Source organism: Notothenia rossii, assembly GCF_949606895.1.
Source record: "Notothenia rossii genome assembly, chromosome: 8".
NCBI lineage: Eukaryota > Metazoa > Chordata > Actinopteri > Perciformes > Nototheniidae > Notothenia > Notothenia rossii.
In genome coordinates this window covers 57,743,673-57,757,186 of record NC_136906.1, presented here as the reverse complement: position 1 = coordinate 57,757,186, position 13,514 = coordinate 57,743,673, and the positions used below count along the sequence as shown (strand labels likewise).

The 13,514-nt window shown below is 40.7% G+C and overlaps 1 long non-coding RNA gene across 1 annotated transcript; it reads left to right on the top strand.

Annotated features, from left to right (window-relative positions):
• Positions 1-282: 282 nt before the first annotated feature.
• Positions 283-3,541, top strand: LOC307017270. The gene is made up of 3 exons (XR_013802107.1): positions 283-504; positions 1,532-1,624; positions 2,603-3,541. It is a non-coding gene; the product is annotated as an uncharacterized lncRNA (long non-coding RNA).
• The last annotated feature ends 9,973 nt before the right edge of the window (positions 3,542-13,514 follow it).

The window sequence follows — 13,514 nt, the reverse complement described above, 5'->3', positions numbered from 1 at the left end:
GGCCGTTCAGGTGTTCAGAGCAGAGCGGCAGACCGTGGTGTGAACTGAAAAGTTTTTCTGTCGCAATATTATTTAAGGAATCGTTGAGCTAGCTAGCTAGCTAGCATACATTGTCACTATCTGCTAACTTTAGCTTTAGCCTTCGTTTTGTAATAGTTTTTTTCATAGGCTATAAACAGAGGTGGTATAAGTATAGATATTGTACTACACTCATAAAAACGATTCAAGCCCTTCTTAGACTTGACACAATATACAAATGTTCGCTTTTTTAAATATTTTTAATTAAGAAATAAACCTAAGTATAGTTCATTAGTGTAACACAAATTAGTTTAATCAATTCACTTATTAAATGTATTTAGGACAGATCAACTCAAAATGAATTGTTTTCATCTGGGGACCGCCCCTTTGCACATCCCCTTTGCGCATGCGCACATCCGTTCTGTCTTTTGCCTCCTTTTCTCTGACACTGACTGTGGAAACTGACTGGGGAAAGTCTATTCTTTGGTAAGTATTTTAGTAGTTTTTTAGTAGTCTCTAGTAGTTTAGAACGTACCCTGTTTCCAAGTAATGCCTTTTCATACAGTAATATCGACAAGAATATTTGAAACCACCGGGTTATATTTTGCTCCGTTTTTTGTTGTAAACGGCAAGCTAGCTATGGCTAGCCAGATAACTGGTAGCTAGAAGCTAGCTTGCTACATGTGGGTAGCATTGAATACCTGCTGGATAATGGAGATCAGTGGATTGTATTATATTAGATTTAATGTTATTTTCATTGAACACAGTACACCAAAATTGAGTTTATATCCAACCAAAAAAATGCAAAGAGTAATTAAAGTGCATGAGGTAAGCGCCGCCATTTTCTATCATAATGCTCAGGTCTGTCCATCTCTTCTGGCCTTAGTGCAGGCAGGCAGAGGAGGACTGTAGGAGTTCAGTTGAGTTTAGGCACTGGTCTTTTTTTTACTGCCAAATATTTAATCTAAATAATGAGATAATATATGTGCTGAGTCTTTTATGGGTAACCTCACTCACAAGCAGGCACCCACAATTTTGCAGAAACGTAGGCCTAAGTTACTTATTTGATTCCATTTGACTTCTCAGAGTAGTTTTAATGCTGCATACTTTTTGCTCGTACTTGAGGTAAACCTTTAGAAAAAGAGTCATCACTTTGAATTTGTTAGATTTGGGTTATTCTCCCGCAGTCCCCTTATATCGTCTCCACACTCAACACAATGGCTAATGCTAAAGCTAACGCAGAACTCCCGTCAACTTGTAATAAAGCTAAAGAGATAGGAGCTAATTTATACAGAAGTATTTACAGCGTTGGCCCACAATGCAGCGGGCTCCAGTAAGTATGTCTTCTGTTCTGTGAAAATGTTAATAACGGTCGAACACAACTTTTTTTCCGTCAGATACCATGTCCTGCTTAGGGACATTTCGACTGATTTGACCTTTCTGGTCTTCAGACAACCGCTCTGTCACACCCACATTAACTAAATTCTGTCCTGATTTGTCGACCCTGCTTTAGTTTGACAACATCAACACCAGGAGGGAGTGCATCCTGAGAAGCCTTGTAATATACCTAACTGAAGATCCAGACTCGTTCTTCAAGGAGTATCTGGTAAGTTTATACAATATTTTTCCCATGTAGCGTTGAACAGTGTTACCCTAATTTATTAATACCATGGCATGTATTTATAATGAGAACATCCTATGGCACACCACCATTCATACCCAAGGCTAGATGTCTATAATGTCAACTTCTCGCTTGTGTGTATTACTTAGGTATCTAACCTGTGTATCCTTGTGACTATTATTATTTTGTTGTTTTGTTTCCCATTGTAAAGGTCCTTGGGTCTCTTGAAAGGCGCTATAAACATTAAAATTATTATTATTATTATCAATAAATAAATGAAAAAATAAATAAGGAAATAAATAAATAAATATGGATATTAATGAATAAATAAATGTATACATTAATTTAGGGATAAATAATAAATAAATGCTGAAATAAATACATTTAAGAATAAATAAATGTAGAAATAAGTAGGTAAATGCATAAATAAATAAATATGGCAATAAATAAACGTATCAATTAATACAGAAATGAATAAATACATGCTGAAATAAATAAATATTGAAATACATATAGAAATAAGTAGGTGAATGGATTAATAAATACAGAAATACATGTTTAAATTATTACAGGAGTAAATAAATAAAATAATAAATAGATCCTGAAATAAATACATGAATAAAATAATAAATATAGAAATAAATAGGTAAATGTATGAATAAATAAGTAAAAGTTGATAAGCAAACAGGACATACATGGATAACTATCTTTATTAGATTTAATTTATTTCTACATTTTGTAAAACTATTTATTTCTGTATTTCAGGCTCTGTATGTTGATAAGGTTGGAGGTCCTTATCTCAGTTTAAAGCAGTATTGGTCAATTAGGCGAGCCAAAAAGAAGCAAATCTGCTTCTCTAAACTGCAGTTGATGATTTAAGAATGCTTATTTATATTTCATACACAGTTTTCTGTTTGTGGGGTTCAGCTTTTTACTTAACATACGTGTTTGTGTTGTTTTCAGGCCTCCGCCGCTGACGATGCAGAGAGGGACATTTCCAACTCAGTCATGGGGATTTACACGATCCGAAGAAACGGGGATGGGGGACCAGAGGACGTGGGAATTGTTATCGAAGGCATTAAAGTCATGGAAAACGTAGGCAGCGTCATTGTGGGACTCATCATGCTCTTGGGGATCATTTATGCCGTTGATCTCAGCTACCCGGACAACCTGAAGTACACCTTTGAGTTTCTACAGAAGGTCGTAATGAACTTGGATGGGCACAAGCTGAATGCAAAAATACAGCAGCTGAAAATCAAGCTGTTTGCATAAGAGGTGAACAAGTGTATTGTCAAGTTTCCTTAACAAATATTTAGCTTTTTTGTAATTGTAGGTTCAAAGCAAATGGCTACAATACACTTATTCAATTACCAAATATACTGTAGGGTTTGTGCAGTGCGCTCTTTTATATATCAAAACCACCCAATGATATTCCCTGTTTGGAGAGCAGTGCAAAGCATCCAACTTTTTATAGTGTCTTTGTTGTTTGTGGCACTTGGAGATCTAGAATAGCTGGGTGTTCATTTTTCACCAGTTTCGGCACTGTTACGGGAGTGCTATTTGCACCACTTTAAAAATGTTCTTTAAAAAAAATATTTTTACATCTTGCTCTGTGTTTTCAAGTAGAGCTAATATTGAGATGTGTATATAAATATTGATGTTGAATTGAGGATTACTGTCACCTTCCTCATCCATGATTGGCATTATTATTATTTTTCTGAGTTGCTTTTATCTCCTGCTCAGTCTGTTTATTGATATGTTTTATAAAAAAAGAAATGCAGACAGACAAATAACTCTGACAGAGAACTTTGACACTGTTTACACAAGTAAAGTGAGGATTGGCTATCCACCTCAAGGTGTAATTGTTATCTGAGAATTTTCAATAAAAATATCTCAACTAGGTTTTGTCTCATGAGTGTCTTAATGAAGAAGAAAGTGAAAAATAATTTTATTTTTACATTATTTATTTACCAATTAATTATATTAGTTTGAGTTGGACAAATGTAAATTCATTTAATTTACTTAACGTAATAATTTTATTTCAGCTTTATTTGATAAAAATGAGTTGGACTAACTCAATTCAATTTTATTAAATGGATGTTTTTAGTTTCAGTTGGGGCTACGAATATTTATTGGATGGAAATCCTGCCCACAATTGAATTGAGTTCATCCAATGAGTTATTTTTTTGAGTGTAGAGTAAAATTAGAAGTACTCAGATCTTGTACTTAATAAAAGTAGAAGTACTCAGATCTTGTACTAGAGTAAAAGTAGAAGTACTCAGATCTTGTACTTGAGTAAAAGTAGAAGTACTCAGATCTTGTACTTGAGTAAAAGTAGAAGTACAGGTCTTGTACTTCAATAAAAGTAGAAGTACCAGAGTGTAGGAATACTCTGTTTCAGTAAAAGTCCTGCATTCAAAATGTTCCTCAAGTAAAAGTATAAAAGTATTATCATCAAAATACAGTTAAAGTAGCGACAGTAAAAGTGGTGATTGTGCAGATTGGTCCATTTCAGAATAATATACAGTATATGATATGTTTTATAATGATTGATCATGAAAGTTTTCTCAAAGCTGGTAAAGGTGCAGCTAGTTTGAATGACTTTGTATACTGCAGGGAAGCTTGTGTATTTACTCCAGGTGGAACTAAAGTTTGATTTAACACTTGATTATATTTCACATCATTCATCCACATCTGTGAAGTAGCTAAAGGGATTAAATACATGTAGTGGAGTAAAAATACACCTTTTACCTCTGAATTGTAGAGGAGTAGAAGTACAAAGTAGCAAAACATTGAAATACTTAATAAAGTACAAGTATCTCAAAACTGTACACCCGTATAGTACTTGTTGAATTTATGAATTTAGTTACTTTAAACCGCTGGCTATAAAGATAGAAATACTAAGCCTTGCACAGAGGCATGAAAATACATTTTCAAAATGCTCAACAGTGCCACCAAAATTATAAACTGACTGCTACACAATTTAAATAAATGCTTTTGTATATTTATATTAGATGTGACTCTTTGGCGTTTGTTATTATTAACACTGCTGCTTTAGTTGTTCTGACTGCTAAAATCCTCTATTATTCCTAATTTTAAAGCCGATATTCGGGGGGGTCGGGGGCTCGGATCCTTGTCACCTTTTTCATACTTGAGTTTGCATCCCTGACTACAGTTGCTTTAGCCTGTAGAAGCTAGTAAGCCTACTATTTGATTTGTTTTAGATAGGCAGAACATGTTTCATATGCAGACCTTATTTTCCTGTTCCATGTTAAAATAAAACATTTTCAGTGGTAATTTTTTTTCGGTCATGGAAAATTAGGTAAAGGTCATTGAGAAGTCATGGAAAAGTCATTGAAAATCCTTGGTGAAAAAGTGTATGAACCCTGTTCAGTGGTTGCGAACAAGTGACTAAACAAACAACTAAACATCACGCAAAACAGTAGCCACCTTTAGCTTAGGGGTGGTGATATGCAGCCATGCGAATATGTTAGCATTTTATTCTAAGAGATTTTTGCTTAAAAACAAGTCACACAACGCGTTTTGTTCATTAGGATAATCTTCACTTAAGAATCATAAACGTGTGTTGGCCACAAAGCTTATTTTCTGCAATATATCGAATTCCAATATGAAAATATGAATATGTCATTGTTTTTTGCGATGCTAATTTCCGGGTAGGCCTACAAAACTATCTCATCCCTGCACCACTCTATTCAACATTAAATTAAACCAACCAAAAGGCACTTTTTGTACTATATTGAGGACCCTTTGTTTTCGGACGGCATCCTATCTTTTGCTAAATTGTCACAATTCTGCATTTTATCAATACATCACTGGGATGATTTGGCAGCGGGATCATGTTTGCAGTTGGGATGCAGGGCAGTGTCCAAGAAAACAGGCCTTTTTATGATTCAACAAAGACTGTGGGCCCGCGCTGATGCAGTTGCAAATTGAAAAATGAATGAGAACTGGCAAGTGTCCGAGGAAAATCAATCCGAAAGAATAGGTTTCCAATATGGAGATACGGGGGAGATGATCACCTGGAAACAGTTGCAGTGTGCATTTTAGATTTTTTTATTTGAGCCGATGAATTGGTTTGTCCCATGGGGTTACATTTGCATTATTTTAAAGGGGATTGGTATTCCAATTCCATCTGTTTATTATTATATTTGATTAAAGTCCTGAAAGCCTATTTCTCTATCAGGTTCGTATAAAAACTGATAAGGTTAATCATGACCACACATTTTTCTGTAAAACTGTTTTAATTTCACATTAAATATTCCTCTATTTCTGTTTTGGCTGAAGTTTTATTCAATGGTTTGAATTGGGAAAGCTCAGTTGGAAAAAGCAATGTCACACAAAACAAAATAGCTGAGTTTTTGGGTAATGACTCATTATTAATACCTATGAGCAATATATATAATATTTGTTTCCAAAGTTTTCATATCCTTTCTGTGATATCAAACCCAAAGGTTTAAACTATTGATGGTTAGCATTTCATTCTCTATATTGATATTATGTCTGGTTACATTAATTATTTAAGTTTTTTTTTAAAGTTTAAAATGCCAGGATTAGATGAAAAAGAAACAATGTTTGCACAAGCTGGATGACATTTGAAATACACTTTCACAGTTGATGGAATCATTGTAATATTGGTGACAAACTACCTGCACAAAGCGTTTTTCCAGTAAATACTTCACCTGTGTTATTATAAACGTTATTCACAGTAGAGCGAGTAACCACAGGTCTCGCCAAATAAACAAGAACTTAATTATTTGGGAATGTAACCATATATACGGAAGAATGAGTCCAATGACTCCAAAAAAAAAAACTGGCAGTTGAAACTTTAATTAAAATGTCACATTGATATTTTATCGTTTATGCCCGACTGAATTTGATTCTAACAAGCCTAAGACAAATCTCCTCTTCAACCGACAGTCACCCACGGGTTCCGCCACAGCGGCCGCTAAATCATTCTCACTCAATTTCCAACGAGGTTCGGTCATTTGATGCCTTCAGGGAATATAGTTCTGCCTCTTGTGTTTCTTCTTCTGGAAGTAAGCTTGTTTAAAGATTGTCTCAACTTTCTCAGATCATAGAACAGACATATGTGTTGTTTTAATATGGGTTTTCGCTTTAAGGAAAAAATAATGGAAAACACTCCCCCACATCCACTGCCAGGAAATGGTCTTGATTATGAAGCAGAGATGGCAAAAGTGCACACATCCTTTACTCAAGTAGAAGTACAGATACTCATGTTTAAAAAAGACTGGTAAAAGTAGAAGTACTGACCAAACTTCTTTACTCAAGTAAAAGTAAAGAAGTATGGGCTTCGGAAAGGTATAAAACTTTGTGTCCTGGGGCAAGACGCTTCACCCTAATTAAGTAATGAACAATTACAGGCCCATATCAAACCTGCCATTTCTAGGTAAAATCACTGAAAAAGTTGTTTTTTCAACAGTTGAGTAATTTCTTGCATTTAAATAACTGTTTGGATGTGTTCCAGTAAGGCTTTCGTCCAAACCACAGCACTGAGACTGCTCTTGTAAAGGTCTTCAATTACATCCACCTAAACACAGACAGTGGCAGAACTTCAGTGTTAGTATTATTAGATCTCAGTGCTGCGTTTGACACTGTTGACCACAACATATTACTCGACCGGGACTGGGTGGGACTTTCGGAAACAGTTCTAAATTGGTTTGAATCCTACTTAAAGGACAGAAAAGACTTTGTTTCTATAGGTAAATACATATCTGAGTTGACAAATATGACATGTGGGGTTCCTCAAGGCTCCACCTTGGGGCCTCTTCTCTTTAACATCTACATTCTATCACTGGCTGAGATAATGAAAAACAACAAAATAAGTTACCATACTGTTGCTATGCGGATGACACACAAATTTACGTAACAATTTCACCAGGAGACTATGCTCCAATTCAAACACTGAGTAAGTGCATTGAACAAATCAATGACTGGATGTGTCAGAACTTTCTCCAATTAAACAAAGATAAAACTGAGGTAATGGTTTTTGGAGCCAAGGCAGAACATATAAAATGTAGCGCTGAGCTTCAGTCTGCAATGTTCAAAACAACAGATAAAGCCAGAAATCTAGGTGTAGTCATGGACTCTGACCTGAGTTTCAACAGTCACATTAAAACAGTTACTAAATCAGCCTACTATCACCTAAAGAATATATCTTGGATTAAAAGACTAATGTCACAGCAGGATTTGGAAAAACTTATCCATGCTTTTATCATCAGTAGACTGGACTAGTGCTACAGTAATGGTGTCTTTACAGGTCTCACTAAAAAATCTATTAGAAAGCTGCAGCTAATTCAGAACCCTGCTGCTCGAGTCCTCACTAACACTAACAAAGTGGATCACATCACTCCTGTTCTGAAGTCTTTACACTGGCTTCCTGTGTGTCAAAGAATAGATTTCAAAATACTGCTGCTGGTTTATAAAGCTTTGAATGGTTTAGGCCCAAAATACATTTCTGACCTACTGCTAAATTATGAACCATCCAGATCTCTCAGGTCTTCAGGGACTGGTCAGCTTTCTGTCCCCAGAGTCAGAATTAAACATGGTAAAGAGGCGTTCAGTTATTATGCTCCAAATATCTGGAAAAAACTCCCAGAAACCTGCAGGTCCGCTGCAACTCTGACTACTTTTAAATCCAGACTAAAGATTTTTATTTTTGTCGCTGCTTTTAATTGAACTATTCATATCTTAAACTGCACTGTAACTTTTATCCATGTATTTTTTCTTTTAATGTTCATTTTATTATCTTTTCTTTTTAATAACTGATTTTAAATGCCATTTTCTTAATGTCTTTCATTTTTTGTAAAATAATTTGAATTGCCTTGTGTTGAAATGTGCTATATAAATAAACTTGCCTTGCCTAATTTGCTGTATTCACTGTTACATGTCTGATAATGTAAAGCGCTTTGAGCATTCAAAACGCAGATTCAAACTAAAGGAACAAACCTGTTTTGAAAATGTAAGAAGTAGAAAGTACAGGTATTTGTGTTAAAGATTTAAGAAGTAAAAGTAAAAAGTTGTCAGTAACGAAGTATTTGTACGCCACCCTTCCCACCTCTGTTATGAAGACATCGTTTTCACTTACCACTGGCCGGGGTCTGGCCTTCTTCTTGGCTTTGATGTGTCTGGACAGGCAGATGTACCAGCACTCTGAGAGGTTGCCAATCGGCCATGTACTCTTTCCGCCATGTCCCCTGGAACCCCCCTAGAGAGGCTACACGACCTGAAAGCCATCAGTGTCTGGGAGTCCATAACAATGCGACCTGTGCTCTGTCTCAGACATTTGTTTCTGCCACTTTGGCACTGAGAGAATTGCTCTCAATCTCTTTCGAGAGAGTCTGGCATCCTTTCACCCCATCCATCACAAGACGTCCAGCGGATGGACCACTTCCACGCCTGTTTCCCAGACTGCCTGTCCGCGGGCTGGAAGCTGCCTCCGTGCACTACAGTCTTCACCACCCCCCCCCCCCCCCCCCGTGCCTGCTGCAATTACCGGGCATCACCCCGGACACCGATGTTTTTTTGACACTGCAGGAATTGACTGATGACAAGTGGCCTGTATATTCTTGGGGAAAAAAACGGGGAGTAAGATTTACTTTATTTTACGCATTCAGAAAACCTAAGTAAATGTAACAACGTATATTTTAAGTAGCTTCTACTTACAGTTAAGAAGTCATGACGTCATCGGGGGCGTCGCCCACCTTTACGCAGCGTCCACGCTGCGGCGTGCGTCGAAGCTTGCTGGCGGGCGTGTCTGAAACTCGACTAACAACCTATCACATGAATCTCCCGCCCCGGACACACAAGCACGCGGTTTGATTGGCTAGAGCTTGTACTGGCATATGACTTGATTGGCTGGCGCTTCCGTCGAAGCTTCAAAAGTTGAACATTGCTCAACTTTTGAAGCGAGCTAAGCAAAGCAACGCACGCCGTCATGTGGATGGGCCGTTACTCACATTGCCCTGTATATTTTACTAGCTGTCACGGGTTGTAGGTCAACACATTACTTTAGTTAACATTTACTTGGTACTATGATTTAAATGTAGATACTAAATTACTTGCAAATTCAAGTAACACATTAAATAAAAGGAGAGATTTTGAGTAAAAGAAAATTATTAATATTGTTTTTATCAGTGAAGAGAACTTAAAGGTGGGGTATGTAATTTTGGAGAAACCAGCTTGAGTGCGCTAGAATTTGAAAATACACAACCCGAAAAAATCTGCCACTTCCTTACAGAGCCCCTCCTCCAACACACACGAACGCGCACATGACCAATGAGGGCACGAGATAAGTTTGTGCACAGATGGAAGGCTGACAGGCAGGTAGGCCATCCAGTTATTTTAGCTAAAATGATTGGTCGTTCTTTTTACAGCGCCACGGCTTCCACAGATGACATTTTTTAATGTATTTATTGTCAAAGTATTTATATATTCATTGCTATTGGGATGTTAAGAGCATTCCATGGAATATAACAAAAAGTGTTTCTGAAAGAAATTAGATACCCCACCTTTAAGGTCGCATTCACACCAGCCTTGTATAGTCCAGTTGAATCGAACCCTTGTGCGTTTAGCCCAACCCACTCTCTTCAGTCTGCGTACAAATGACACGACTTTACACATTGGAAATGCATGCAATAGATACGCAGAAGTCCGATTTTGCGTGCATATGATACGCTAACCATTCCCATTGAGATCTGATGCCGAGTTTTGCGTGCATATGATATGCCACGTTTTGTCCGTTGGGTCTTGGTAGACCGGAAGCTGTGTGGTTCATAAAAACATGTTCTTTCTCAATACCAAACCACGATTATTATTTTAATTTTAAATCGTATAATGTCGTACTTTTTTTGCCGTCTGTGAGGAAAATAAATAGGGCTAATATTGGGTGGTAATTGAAAAAAAGTTAAAGAACTACCCATTTAGATATCTAGCTTTAATTTTCATTTGTGGCCAGTTTGTCAATATAACCATGACTATATTGCAGTCACAATAAATATAATTCAATGACTGATGACTGATGACTGATCTCTGAAGAACCAGCACCTTACCGTGGTAGAGAGGTTTGTGTGCCCTGATGAACCTGGGACTGTGTTGTCTGGAACCTTGTGTTCCTGGTAGGGTCTCCCATGGCAAATTGGTCTCAGGCAAGGGGCCAGTCTAAGATTGTTCACAAGACCTCATGAAAGAACAACAAAGAAGTGAGGATACCCGGCCCGGAGGAAGCCCGGGGTCCCCTTCTGGAGCCAGGCCCAGAAGGAGGACTCGTCGGCGAGCGTCTGGTGGCCGGGCTTGCCACGGAGCCCGGCCGGGCACAGCCCGAAAAGGCAACGTGGGCAACACCTCCGCTTCTCCGTCCCACGGGCCCACCACCTACGGGAAACAGCGATGGGGTCGGGTGCGCTGCCCAGAAAGGTGGCAGTGAAGGCAGAGGGTCTCGACAGACCAGACCCGGGCGACAGAAGCTGGCTTTGGGGACGTGGAACGTGACCTCTCTGGGGGGGAAGGAGTCGGAGCTTGTGCGGGAGGTGGAGCGTTACCAGTTGGATCTGGTTGGGCTCACCTCTACGCACAGCGTCGGCTCTGGAACCTTACTTCTGGATAGGCGTTGGACTCTATTCTTCTCCGGAGTTGCTCAAGGTGTGAGGCACCGGGCGGGTGTGGGGATACTCACAAGTCCCCGGTTGGGTGCTTCGTTGTTGGAGTTTACCCCAGTGGAGGAGAGGGTCGCCCCCCTACGCCTGCGGGTTATGGGGAGAAAACTCTGACTGTTGTGTGTGCTTATGCACCCAACAGCAGTTCAGAGTATACGGCCTTCTTGGAGACCCTGGAAAGAGTCCTGTATGGGGCTCCTGAAGGGGACTCTTTAATCTTGCTGGGAGACTTCAACGCACATGTGGGCAATGATGGAGACACTTGGAGGGGAGTGATTGGGAGGAACGGCCCCCCTGATCTGAACCGGAGTGGGGGTTTATTACTGGACTTCTGTGCTAGTCATGGATTGGCCATAACAAACACCATGTTCGAACATAAGGATGCTCATAAGTGTACGTGGTACCAGAGCACCCTAGGCAGAAGGTCCATGATCGATTTCGTTATCATATCATCGGACCTGAGGCCGTATGTTTTGGACACTCGGGTAAAGAGAGGGGCGGAGTTGTCAACTGATCACCATCTGGTGGTGAGTTGGGTCGAGTGGCGGGGGAAGCCTCTGGATAGACCTGGTAAGCCCAAACGTGTAGTTCGGGTGAACTGGGAACATCTGGAGGAGGCCCAAGTTCAGGAGGCCTTCAACTCACACCTCCGGCGGAGCTTTTCGGGCATTCCTGTGGAGGTTGGGGACATTGAACCAGAGTGGTTGGTGTTCAAAGCCTCTATTGCCGAAGCCGCGGCGGGGAGCTGTGGTCTCAAGGTCCTAGGTTCCTCAAGGGGCGGTAACCCTCGAACCTCCTGGTGGACACCGGTGGTCAGGGAAGCCGTCCGACTGAAGAAGGAGGCCTTCAGGGATTTGTTATCCCGGGGGGACTCCCGGGGCACCGACATGCCCGAAGGGCAGCAGCCTCAGCCGTGGCCGAGGCAAAGCAGCGGTTGTGGGAGAAGTTCGGAGAAGACATGGAAAAGGACTTTCGGGCGGCACCAAAGTTGTTCTGGAAAACTGTCCGACACCTCAGGAGGGGGAAGCAGGGGACCATCCAAGCTGTGTACAGTAAGGATGGGACGTTGTTGACCTCAACTGATTGAGTGTTAGGGCGTTGGAAGGAGCACTTTGAGGAACTCCTGAACCCGACAACTCCGCCCTCTATGTTAGAGGCAGAGCTGGAGTATGACGGGGAATCGACACCAATCTCCCGGGGGGAGGTCACTGAGGTCGTCAAACAACTTCACAGTGGCAAAGCCCCTGGGGTGTATGAGATCCGCCCAGAAATGCTGAAGTCTCTGGGTGTTGAGGGACTGTCATGGTTGACACGTCTCATCAAAGTTGCGTGGAAGTCGGAAACAGTACCGAAGGAGTGGCAGACCGGGGTGGTGGTTCCCCTTTTTTAAAAGGGGGATCAGAGGGTGTGTGCCAATTACAGAGGCATCACACTACTCAGCCTCCCCGGGAAAGTTTACTCTAAGGTACTCGAAAGGAGGGTCAGGCCGATTGTCAAACCTCAGATTGAGGAGGAACAATGCGGATTCCGTCCTGGTCGTGGAACGACGGATCAGCTTTTTACTCTCGCAAAGATCCTGGAGGGGGCCTGGGAGTACGCTCATCCAGTCTACATGTGTTTTGTAGACTTGGAGAAGGCGTATGACCGGGTTCCCAGGTAGTCACTGTGGGAGGTGCTGCGGGAGTATGCGGTGAGGGGATCTCTACTCAGGGCCATCCAATCACTGTATTCCCAAAGCGAGAGCTGTGTCCGGGTCCTCGGCAGTAAGTCGGACCCATTTCAGGTGAGGGTTGGCCTCCGCCAAGGCTGCGCTTTGTCACCAATCCTGTTTGTAATATACATGGATCGGATTTCGAGGTGTAGTCGTGGGGGAGGGGGTCTGCAGTTCAGTGGACTAAGGACTGCACCACTGCTTTTTGCAGATGATGTGGTTCTGATGGCTTCATCGGTCTCCTTCAGCACTCACTGGATCGGTTCGCAACCGAGTGTGAAGCGGCTGGAATGAGGATCAGCACCTCCAAATCTGAGACCATCTGAGGCCATGGTTCTCAGCAGGAAACCGATGGACTGTCCACTCCAAGTAGGGAATGAGTCCTTACCCCAAGTGAAGGAGTTCAAGTATCTCGGGGTCTTGTTCTCGAGTGAGGGAACAATGGAGCGTGAGATGGGTCGGAGAATCAGAG